Genomic DNA, 12,059 nt, shown 5'->3' with positions numbered 1-12,059 from the left:
CAGGAGCAGGTCGGCGGGGGGGGGGGGGGGTCTGTGGAAAGCCCTTCCCTGGCCTCACAGAGGAAGACCCCAGATTGGCACCTGAGGAGGGGAGGGGAAGGGGGCGAGGATGAGGATGAAGATGAGGAGCGAACGAGAGGCACCCTTTCATGCCTTGTGCTCCGCCGAACATGCAGCCCAGGAGCCATTGCAGGGAAGAAAGGAAGGAGGGAGCGAAGGAGCCAAGTGGGGGCTGGGCAAGTGGCAGAAGAGGGAAGGAGACTGGCTGCCTCCCCAGCCAGGTGGGGTCCAGGGGGAAGGGCAGGGAAGGGAAGGAAGGGGTGTGCCTTCCTTCCCTTTTTCCCAGTGGAGTGTCTCCTCTTCCCACCACCACCTTTGCTTCTTCTTCCTCTTCTTCTTCCACGGCAGCACCTCCACTGCTGCCCTCCTCCCTCTGTCTTGCTCTTCTCCACTGCCACCTCTGCCTCTGCCTCTTCTTCCTCTTCCTCCTCCTCCTCTGCTCCCTCATAGGTTTGCCATCCACAAAGCTGGAATCCACTGATGGCAAGTCCACAGATACGGAGGGCCTACTGTATCTGTATTTTTATAACTTAAAATTGAATAAGCAAAATATACTGATCAGTGGGAATGATCCAATTTTGCATCCCCAGTTCAGCAGCTACAAAGATGATGCTGAAGAGGTGCTGCTAGCACATAAATTAACTTGGCAAAGGAGAGGGTGTCCCTGGAAATAGGGTAGATTGGAGAAAGGCCCATACATTTCATTCTGTGCATTCCCAAAAACATCAGAGGTATTAATTAATTAATTAATTAATTTGGAATATTTATAGCCTGCTCTTCAGCCACAGAACAGCTTACAAATGATTAATTAGATTGTTCCCTGCCCTCAGGCTTGCAATCTAAAAGGACAAGACACAAAAGGAAAAAGGAATGGCAGTGGGGAAGGGGATCAAGTTACGTGGTTTCTCTCTCTCTGTGAGGCCAGAATGATGGCAGATGGACTAAAGGGAGGACTTTCCTCTTAGTCTGGGCTAGGCCCAATAGAGCTGGCCTGCCTCTCTCTCCCTCTGAGGCTGGGTGATGGCCATTCTGAGCTTCCTTTATTGATTGAAAAGATGCAGGCAATTAAACTGGGCAGGATATTATCAGTTAGGGTCCTGACATTATGTAATACTTCACTCAGGGAAGTCTACTTGACCCTTTATTTTGGCACCTCAGTAGAACTAGCTATTTAGGCAGGTGCTTAATGGAGATTAGGGATGTAATTCTTTACTAAGTTTTTTTCTCAAAGGCAGTAATTAGTAATTTCAGTAATTTTCTTTTTAATGTAAGAAAGTCTTCAAAAATCACAGTTTGAAAAGGCTGTTTGCATTCAATACTTATTATGTGCAAAATTTGCATGTGGCTGTTTTGTGCAGATCCTGAAGAGAAGTGGCCAATGGAGTGCCACAAGGTTCTGTCCTGGGCCCAGCCAAATAAACATTTTTATTAATGACTTGGATGAAGGAATAGATGGCATACATATTGCATTTGCAGATGAAATCATATTAGGAGAAGTAGCTAACACCCCAGAGGACAGGATCAAAATTCAAAATGACCTGAATAGATTAGAAAGCTGGGCCAAAACTAACAAAATGAATTGTAACAGAAAGAAATGTAAGGTACTACATTTAAGGGACAAAAAATGAATTGCACAGATTTGGAGACCTCTGGCTTGACAATGCTACTTATGAAAGAGATCTAGGAGTTCTAGTAGTCCACAAATTGAAAGCAAGTCGATAGTGTGATGCAGTAGCTAAAAAAGTGAATGCAATTTTAGATGGCATCAATGGAAGTATAGTGTAGATTGATGGAAGCAACAGTGCCACTCTATTCTACTTTGATCAGGCCTCAGCTGGAATACTATGTCCAGTTCTGGGCACTACACCTGAGCACTTCAAAAAGGATGTTGACAAGCTGGAACATGTCCAGAGGATGATCACCAAAATGGTGAAAGGTCTGGAAACCATGCTCTATCAGAAGATGCTTAGAGAGCTGGGTATGTTTAGCCTAGGGAAAATAATGTTAAGAGGTGACATGATAGCCATGTTTAAATATTTGAAAGGATGTCATACTGAGGGTGAAGTAAGCTTTTCTGCTGCTTTGGAGACTGGGACACATAACAATGGATTCAGACTACAAGAAAAGAAATTCTGCCTAAACATTAGAAGGAAATTCCTGACAGAGCTGTTTAACAGTGGAATATACTATTTTGGGATGTGGTGGAGTCTCCATATTTGAAATTTTTCAATAACTGAGTCTTGATGGCCATCTGTCAGGAGTACTTTAACTGTGTATTCCTGTACAGCAGGGAGCTGGACTGGATGGCCCTTCCAAATCTATGATTCTATAAATTTACATGGGGAGGGGTGGGAAATTCCAGTGTTTAGAAGTGAAACTTTAAAAAAATGTGAACAGCAGGTATTGCAACATCCGATTTCTTTGCAGGACTGAAACCTGCCATAAAATCTGATATGCAGTTCAAAGACTCTCTGCGCAGGATACATGCAAAACAAGAATGACAGAAATGAGGAGGCAACATGGCCGCATCAGTATTCTCTGCCTCCCTACCCAACATATCCACACTCCTGGTTATCCTACAATTTAGCAGGGTTTACTGAACACAAAGAAACCCTTCCTATACTATTGCTAAGCTGTCAACATAGTGCTGACAAGAATTCTAATACCCATCTGCCTGGTGGCAGGGGGGCATGTTTTAGAGAAGGCAACTAAAAGACAGTACCCTATTTCTGAGGGTCCTACAAACATCTAACTACCTACCCTTAGAAACTGGTTGTTGACAGAGGTCAGTCTGGTAATGTTAGTCCTTCTGAAATTGTGGACATCAGCTTCAAGAAGACTCAGCCAGCATTGTCACTAGTAAAATTTTATGGGATTTGTAGTCTAAAATATCTAGAAGGGGAATTTTTCTCACTGTTGGTATAAATGGACCTGGATCTGATTTAACAGGACTGCACTTAGGAAAGAGATATTTTCAGCATTACAAGTTATGAGCCACTTGGGTTGTCAAGTATCTCTAAGCCACCATAAATATCAATATATAGTGACTATTTGTCTTCAAAGCATTTACTCTCTTTTGGTCCCCCAGGACAAAAGGTACAAATCTTATGTGAGGCAACTGTGCTTTTCCTTCTCTCCAATTCCCTATATTCTGGCAGTCTAAATGTTTCTGCTGTGAAATATTCTAGTCTATTTTTCTGGAAATCTGCCAGTTTTAAAGTCAAGCAATACAGCATTTTCTTGTGCAAAATTCTGTCACTCTGTCTCCTACTGAGTTTAAATCCCTATCAAAGGCCTACCTGATTAATATTGCATTCAGCTGATAGTTGATATTCTGTGTAAGATCAGGATTCCTTCTTGGCAAATAGAAGCTTTGATTCACTTTCGTGAAGAGTATTACAAAGTTACACAGTTCATGATACAGTGACTTTTCAAATTTATTCTTTTAGTCTAGTTAAGATAAATTATCTGTTTTAAAAAAAACACCTTAGTTTAAGGTCTGTGTGGTGTAATCCATTGCTCTCCAGATGCAATTGATCAAAGACAGTAATCCAGTTACATCTGGGAAAACAGAGCTTCCGTTGTTTTAGGGGGCAAATTAAGCAGCTCACATTTTACTTAATTAGTGAATACCAATTTTAATGGCGGTGGTTCCACCTGTCCTGAACGGGATCATGCTTCCTGTGAAGGACTCCGTGCGCAGTCTGGGGGTGCTTCTTGATTCGTCGCTCCACCTGACATCTCAGGTGAATGCGACGGTCAAGAACGCCTGTTATCAGCTTCGGCTTATTCGCCAGCTGTGCCCATACCTGGCCCAGAGGGACCTTGAAACGGTGGTACACGCTCTGGTAACCTCTAGATTGGATTTTTGCAATGCGCTCTACATGGGGCAACCCTTGTATCATACCCGGAAGCTACAGATGGTACAGAATATGGCAGCCAGGCTGGTCACTGGTACTTCCAGGACCAGCCATATTACACCTGTGCTCAAAGATTTGCATTGGCTGCCTATTCGCTTCCGGGCACAGTACAAGGTGTTGGTGATTACCTATAAAGCCCTACATGGCTTGGGCCCAGGATACCTGAAGGACCGCCTCTTCCCATACATTCCGCCCCGCACCCTCAGAACGTCTGGGCAGCAATTACTCAGGGTTCCAGGGGCCAAACTCTCCTCTACAACGAGGAGGACATATTCCATCGTCGCCCCGGCCCTTTGGAACACGCTGCCCACTGAGCTCCACTCGGCCACCTCCCTGGCCCAGTTTAGAAGGGATTTAAAAACCCTTCTATTTCGAACTGCATTCCCCGAGTGAAGTTCCAGATGGCCTTCCTCCCTCCATTGTCAGCAAGACGGATGGCTGATCGGGGTTTTAAGTTGTTTTTAATTTTTTATCTATGTGTTTTATAATCTGTCTGTATTGTGTTTTATTGCTATGTTCACCGCCCTGATCAATGGAAGGGCGGTATATAAATAAAAAAAAATTATTATTATTTTATTTAAACATTAATCATTGCGACTGCACACAAAATTTTAATTTTCTTGAGGTATTTTGATTCTGGTAGCCAATGTGCTATGGTGGTTTGAGTGCTGGACTGAAATTCTGAAGACCATGGTTCAGTTCCTACATTGTCCATTAAACCCACTGGGTGACCTTGGGCAAGTCACATGCTCTCAGCCTCAGGGGAAGGAAATGGCAAATCTTGTCAGGAAAGCCACATGATAGGTTCACCTTCTGGTCACTATAATTCAGAAATGACTTGAAGGCACATAACAACCACAAAAATAGAAAGGAAAATACTAAATTCATTTTAATAATTTATTTGCATTGAAATCCCATTTCACATTTCAAATTAAGACCAAAAATGCACAGCAGGAAAAGTCAATAAAAAGTAAACAAGTCACTGATAAAATCCAGTCTAAAAACATCCAACACAAAGACATTGTCAGATGAACATCCGCAATAGACAGAACTTCACCAGCTTCCATTGGGGACAAAATAGATTTCACCTGCCTCCATTATGGATGGAAAAATATTTGAAAATATTTTTTAAAAATTGTTGAAAAACAATTTTTTAGTGTTGAGAAGAAACGTGGACTCACAAGAATCTTTGCAGTTCAGGATTTACTCTGCACAAAATTTGCATATGGTTGTTTTGTGCAGAAAACAGCATTTTCTGCATGCTAAATAATATTCCAATGCATAAATATTAATTCAGTCACAGAAAATGCTATATAGAATCATAGAGCTGGAAGAGACCCCAAGGGCCATCCAGTCCCAACCCCTGCCATGCAGGAAGACACAATTAAGCACCCCTGACAAATGGCCATCCAGCTTCTGTTTAAAAACCTCCAAAGAAGGAGATTCCACCACTTTCCAAGGGAGCGTGTTCCACTGTCTAACAGCTCTTAATGTCAGGAAGGTCTTCCTAATGTTAAGGTAGAATCTCTTTTCCTGTAGTTTTCATCCATTACTCCAGGTTCTTGCCTCTGGAACAGCAAAACAAGCTTGTTCCATCCTCAATTATAACATCCATTCAAAAATTTAAACAGGGCTATCATATCAGCTCTTAGCCTTCTCTTCTCCAGGCTAAACATGCCTGCGTATGGTGCAGGCGCACTGTATTACACCGAACAGAAGTGGGAAACACAACCATAGTTTCAAATCTTTGCTTATAAGTGGGCTCTCTCCTTACACAGGGGATCCGTTCCGGATCCCTCCACATAAGGGAAAATCCCCCAAGGCTTGAGCCCCATAGGAAATAATGGGGCTCGTGCATGTGGTGGAGTGGTGTATGTGCCATGGGTGTGCACGCCATTGTTTTCCTCCCCAAGTGGCATCCGTGTAAGCTGAAAGCTGCGTAAAATGTGTCTGCACTTGACGTGGGCACACTATAATTAGCTGAAGATGCATCACCATTTCTGCTGTTCTATCTAAAGCATCCCTTCTTTTCCAAAACTATACATCAGGGATAGGCCCCTTTGGCCCTTCAGATGATGATGGACTAGTCTCAAGCTGTAACTAGCCTAACCAGTGGTGATGAAAACGGCTCTTACAATAAGATAACATATAACTAATACATTGTGGGCTTTTGCTGCAGCTCCTGTTACCAGTTATGACCAATAAATATGATTATTAGACTTTGATACATAAGACAGGAAAACTATCTGTTGCCAGAGTCTGTGCAAATTGTTAAGAATACTGGATAGGTAGGGCTGATGATGGCCTGGATCTTTGTTCATCTTCGGGGGAAGCCAAGCCTTATTCTAAACTGTAATCTGGAAATTCACTCATTCTCCCCATCCCCCTTCTGCTGACAAGGAAACGGTTGCATTGATGAAAGTAATCAGGGCTTAACTGTCTTGCTTAGCTCCACAAAATGGAGACTTATCAAACTGGCTCAGAGTGTATCCTGAAGCCTTCAGAGCAGTTGAGAAACTTATCTGGATTCAAATGAGGATAAATATCTTCACTGATTAATTTTGTCCTGTATACTTAACCCCATTGTTTGCTACTGACTAGACCACTTAAGAGTCGTTATTAGAACCTGAAGGGCATGTTCACCTCTGCCCTTTGCAAGAACATGTTGTTGTTTTTGTTGTTGTTTGAACAACACTGAGATCATAGTTTGCCCATTCAGAGGTGTTCCCTTGACTTTTAGGAGATCACCCCTTAGGTTAGAAAGACCTTAACACACACACACAGAAAGAATGCCTTTCTTTGACCTGCTCTTCTCTTTTAAACCTCAGTCTTATCTCTGATACCTGCCTTCTGCTGCTCCTATCTACAGTCATCTTCTTCACATTGGAGGGTGGGAAAATTCATGTTTTAGTCTGTAGTCCCTTAAGCTTAGCTCTAACCCCCTCAGATTGGTTAAGTGAAGGTTTTTAGCTTCTATGTTTCTTCCCTCTTTTACTTTGAGAAACAGATTGCATTGAGTGTAGTTCTGTTTGTTTCTACTACTATATTTTTCTCTCATTTTAATGTAGAACTAATTGTTTTTTCTGCAAAACCAGCTTGTCCTTCTGCCTCATTCTGACTTCAGCCTGTAAGATCCTGCAGAGAGTTAATGCCTGGAAGAGCTTTGTCAGCCCAAACCAATAAACCTAGTCCTTGGTTTATTTTGTGCCACATTATACTACTCTGCACTGCCTAACAAGATTGAAACCATTCACTAGTTTGGTACAACACTTTCAGTAGTTGCTCATAGATTCCTGCATTTCAAAAAATCAAAAACAAAAATAAAAAAACAGCATGGGTAGCTGCACAATTAAAGAATTTTTGCTATTGTGTTTTTAAGAGCATCCTACTGCTGCCATAATGTCTGCTGAAAAGCTTTCAATAGTGTATAAAAATTATGTGAGTGAACACACGTGCCATTTCAGAGAAACATCTCAACGTTCTACCAGTCATGCCCAAACATTCAGTGTATTATAAGCAGTTCCTTGAAACATGCATGGAAAGTTCAATCCACCACAGTAGCATGTAGACCAGGAAAATGCTATTGCTCTTACCAGACACAGAACTAAATGTATGCATAGATTTAAAAATATGTATAAATTCTGTAAGATTTTTCATTATCTGATGACCATCAAAAACATTATGATAATCAGAGCTTCTAGCTGTCAGTAAAAAGGGGTATTTCTATAAGTAACTTAATGAGATCACACAAAGGATCCAGATATCAAGGTATTATGGAGACAACTTTTGATCAGACAGAACATGTTCCAGATTAAAACATGCCCTAGCTCCAGGAGTTCCTGAGTGAAATTGATTATCTAGATTCATTTCAATCTGGCTTTAGACATGGCTATGGGAAATATATGTCTTTGAGTGTCTTGGTGGATGACCTACCTTAGGAACAGGACAGAAGAATTGTGTCCCTGTTGGTTCTGCTGAACATCTCAGTGGCTTTTGATAACATCAACCATGGTATCTTTCTGAGATGAGAATTGGAGAAGTTGTTTCAGGTCTTCTTGGAGGGGCACACACAGAGGGTGGAGCTAGGGGACTCTTGTTCAACACCCTGGCCATTGGTCTGGGGTGGGCCTCAGGGTTCAGTTCAGTAATGCATACTGTTTAACATATACATGAAACCACTGGGAGAATTTGACCAGAGATTTGGGGTTTGTGACAGCCCACTCTCTCTCTCCTTTCCAGATTAATCCCACTAAAAAAGAGGTTCTCATGATCAGTCAGAAGGCAGATCAGAGAACAGGAATTCAGCCTGTGATGGATGGGGTTACACTTCCCTAGAAATCTCACTTTCATAGCTTGTAAATCCATCCATCACAGGCTGAATTCCTGTTCTCTGATCTGCTTTCTGACTGATCATGAGAACCTCTTTTTTAGTGGGATTAATCTTAAATATTTACAAGAGACTGGTTTAGTACTAAAACAGCTTCCTTGAAATGAGCTGGAAAGGAGAGAGAGAGAGTGGGCTGTCACAAACCCCAAATCTCTGGTCAAATTCTCCCAGTGGTTTCATGTATATGTTAAACAGTATGTTAAAGCCCAGATTTCAGGTGTGGCCAGGAGTGTGTGTGCACAATTAAAACTGATGCACCAACTATGCCTGTTCCTTGATTTAGCCATGGTAACACATGCCTTGATTACATCTCATTTGGATTGTTCTAATTCACTCTGCACAAAATGACCTTTTGAATGTTCTGGAACTTCAGCAGGTCCAAAACACTGCAGCTAGACTGCTAATCGGGGCTGGTTCTAGAGAGCACATAAGTCCCTATTGAAACAGCTTCACTGTCTACCAGTCTATTTCTGGGCAAAATCTAAAGTACTGGTTAAGACCAATAAAGCCTTTTCTGGCTTAAGTTTGGCTATCAGAAAGACCATATCTCCCTCTTGGAAGATACTCAACTTTTAAGATCTCTTGACCATCACAGTTGTGGTTGATAAGCATCTGACAGAGAGCCTTCCTGGTGGCTGTTTCTAGGCTATAGCTCTCTCTATCAATGGCCCTTTCTTTGCTCTCTTTTGGCCATCAGGCAAAGATCTTTTTAGTTAAGCAGTCCTTTAGCTTTTAACTGTTTGGAATAGTTTAACTGTGAAATGACTACAGTGGTGCCTCGGGTTACGAAATTAATTCGTTCCGCGGCCGCTTTCGTAACCCGAAAAGCCTTCGTAAGCCGAATTGCCATAGGCGCTAATGGGGAAAAGCCGCGATTCCGTGCGAAAAAGCCGAAAAAAGCACCAAAAGTTTTTTCGTAACCCGAAAAAACATTCGTAACCCGGAACAATGATTCCCTATGGGATTTTTTCGTATCCCGAAAATTTCGTAACCTGGGTATTTCGTATCCCGAGGTACCACTGTATGTTAGTTCTTAATGAGTAAAAGGTTTTAATGTGCTTTTGCCTGTTCCAAATTAATGTTTTTAAGTGGATTGTTGTTTAATACTTTTTAAAATTTTTACATTTCAGACTGTTTTAACTATATTGTTTTAACATGTTGTATAAGGAGTATAGCGCACAGCTATATAACCCGTCTTATCTTGCCCAGTTTGAATTCTCTTCCAGAATGCGGGCAGATATTAGCATATGCATTTTGCCACCATTTTGCCATCTCCCGCCTAAACCTGCCTAAATCCCAGCTAGAATCCAAGCTCATCTGGCCAATTTGCAAAGCCAGGAAGCTCTCAACTTTGCAAATTAGCTGGCTCAGCACAGCTGAGAGTCGGGTTTTAGGCGGGAGGCAAGATTGGCAGCAAAATGCATATGATAATATTCAGCTGCATCCCAGAAGAGGATTCAAACCAGGAAAGGTAAAATGGGTTATTTAGCTGTGTGCTAAACTCCTAAATCACTTTAGTTCTTATATGGGAGAAAGGCAAGTATTAAATAAATATTGTACAACTAGTTTTAGAAATTTTAATTTTTTTTAAAAAAAATCATAAGTTTTCAATCCATATAGAATAGCATGTTTTCTACCAGTCTTTCCTTGACACAAGTTCATCAAATACTGTTGCTGTGCAACTACTTTTGGAACATACTCGAAGCCCTTGGATAAACAGCACTGTAAAAGGCATCAGAATACTCACGGTTTTTATCAAGTGGGTGCCCCCCCCCCCAGTAATTTTTCACAGTGTACATATGAGGTGGAAGCACAATTTTCATGGTCTGTTATTTAACATGGGTAGAAGGCACACCAAAGATTTCACCTTTTGTATGTAATAAAGTTTCAAGCTAATAAACTACAGCTACATCATTAATATTACACCACAAACAAGCAAACAAAACCCTGAAAGCAAACATGTGCCATTTGCAACACTACACCACACATATAAAGCTGATAAGTGTCCTTTTCAAATCCTAGAATGGAAAAGATGTAGAAAGGCAATGGCTTTTCAGTGACCCTCTAGGATATCTGGAGATGCCAAGGGTACAATGAAAGATTTCTTGTATGTAAAGCATGTGTTAGACAGCTAACCAAGGGAGCATATCTCAGATCAAGTATAAAGACCTCACTTCTCAACATTATCACTCTGGGAAAATGAAGGGTAAAGTAAGGAAACCAATAATAAGAATGAGAACATGAATAGAAGTCTCCGACACTGTTGTACATCTGGTTCTGAAATATCAGTTTGTGGTTTCTTGGCCTAGTAAACCCTGTCAAATCATTTCTGCCTGAATAGAAAGATTTTGAAAGATGGGGGGGGGGGATCCATCATTTGTTCTATTTTGGTAAATTTTCATTGTTTACTCCACTTCAAAGATTACATTGAAAACAACAGGGAAGAAAACTGTTCAGGAGCACCTAATAAAGTTGTGGAATTAACTGATGTAACTAATAAGTATATTAGTCTGAAGTGGTATGTGTGTGTTGATGGGTTTTATCTAATAATAACAAGCTACACTTAAGGGTTTAGGGCTTGATTCAGCAAAGAGCAAGAGTATTATTCATATAAGCATGTCAGTATATTTCACCTGGGGCATCTTAAATATTTGCATGAATTTTCAGTGCAAGATGAATATGTGCAGCTTGTTCATTAAAAAACATTAAGGGAGTCCTGACTCATGTTTTTAGTATGAAGAACTTTTGGAAAAGAGATAAATGGAACATTTAGAAAATGCTGTCACTTCAAGAGAAAGTGCAAAGGAGGTACCATATGAGGTTAATACTTGAAAGAACTGAATTCAATCTCTCATCTTCATCCTTTAACTTCCGTTCAGCATTCAGCAGCACGCATTACATCCGCTTGCCGCTTTGACCATGTTTCTCCTTATTATCATCCCTTCACTGGCTCCCTTTTCTCTTCCATATTCAGTATAAGCTTCTGTTGTTGACCTTTAAAGCCCTGCATGGGCTGACCTTATCTGAACTTTTTTTCCCGTACATTCCCACTCGTACCCTCCATTCTAGTAGTCAAGGTCTGCTGTCCCAGCCTAGGATCTCCACTGTCCCATCCCGGATTCATCTCTTCTCACTTGCTGCCCCTCACTCCTGGAACATTCTTCCCCCACGAACACAGGGCATCACTTCTTTGACCACTTTTAAATTTGAGTTGAAGACTATTCTGTTTAGGGAAGCGTTCCCAGGCACTGTGTGATTATCTATCTGATATTTGATTGGATAGTTGGTGTTGATGTTTTTAATTGTTGCCTGCTTATTTTAACCAACTATATCTTATATTATTACCTATTGTTTTATACATATTTTGTAGGTTGTACACCATTGACAGGTTTCATTTTTATTGATTTGATCATTTGTATGTACAACACTGTGTACATTTACAGCGCTATAAAAATAAACTATAATAATAATCATCATCATCATCATCATCATCATCATCATCATCATCACATTTAGTTATTTACTTTTAGGCAGTATTACAATACAGAACTCACACTAATATTGGAAAACCCATGATTTGGTTTGGATATTTGTTACAAAACAAATTGTCCCCTCCTTCTAAGGGGGAAGGAAGCTCATATTTTGTTACCCCTTGGAGAGAAAGACAGGTGAATAATTTAACTCATGCACAA

The sequence above is a fragment of the Sceloporus undulatus genome, chromosome 3 (assembly GCF_019175285.1).
Source record: "Sceloporus undulatus isolate JIND9_A2432 ecotype Alabama chromosome 3, SceUnd_v1.1, whole genome shotgun sequence".
Taxonomy (NCBI): Eukaryota; Metazoa; Chordata; class Lepidosauria; order Squamata; family Phrynosomatidae; genus Sceloporus; species Sceloporus undulatus.
Note: the sequence above shows the minus strand (reverse complement) of the source record.